The sequence below is a fragment of the Cicer arietinum genome, chromosome 3 (assembly GCF_000331145.2).
Source record: "Cicer arietinum cultivar CDC Frontier isolate Library 1 chromosome 3, Cicar.CDCFrontier_v2.0, whole genome shotgun sequence".
NCBI classification, from domain to species: domain Eukaryota; kingdom Viridiplantae; phylum Streptophyta; class Magnoliopsida; order Fabales; family Fabaceae; genus Cicer; species Cicer arietinum.
Genome location: NC_021162.2, coordinates 3,136,776 through 3,137,642, shown reverse-complemented (window position 1 = coordinate 3,137,642; position 867 = coordinate 3,136,776).

The following is an 867-nucleotide window of genomic DNA, read 5'->3' as shown; positions in this document are numbered from 1 at the left end:
TTTTGAAATGACCAATTGAGGATTTTTGTCATAAAAGTGGTCCTCGATTGTCCAAATGTTTTGAAATTCTGTTTTAAAAAATACTCAGATTTTGGTTTAAACAAAGTAATCTGAGATTCGTTTAAAACAATTTTTGATTTTTCTTCTTGTTGTAATTTTGAAATTATTTTATAGGATGGTCCCTCTTGTGGGGGTTTTGAAATTAATTTACAGGATGGTCCCTCCTGTGGGATTTTTGAAATTAATTTACAGGATAATTCCTCCTGTGGGGATTTTGAAATAATTTTTTGAGAAGGGGTTTTTGAAGATTCTCCCCTTTCCTGCCCCGTAAAAGAAGGCAGTTATATCTGGAGGGATACAATCTATTGCTGGAGTTTTGCAATTTTTTGGAGTTGAAGGTTTTCTTCTATTGAGTTTTTTATTTCCTGGAAATTATCAGGACCATCTATTTGTTGGCTTGCAAACCATTTTTGAATTGGGCTTTGAGCTTCATTTTCTTCAACAGCTTCTACCCAGGATCGGATGGGTTTTGCTGATGAGATAGGTTTTGGGGTTTCTTGTGGTTGGTCCTTTGGGACCTCTATTCTTTTTGATTTTCTGGGCATCACTCAGGTCATGTTTTGTAGAAATTCTCTAGTTAGAAAATCTGGAATTGAGTTTTGATCTCCTTTAATAAATTCAATTTCAAAATAAAAAATGCTAAGTATTGCTTGCCATCTGGCAAAAATTTGTTTTGATGCAATATTTTGAACATCTTTTTGTAAAACTTCTTTTGCTGATTTACAATCAATTCGAAGTAAAAAATTTTGGTTGAGTAAATCGCTTTGAAATTTTGTAATGCACATGACAATTGAAAGAATTTCTTTT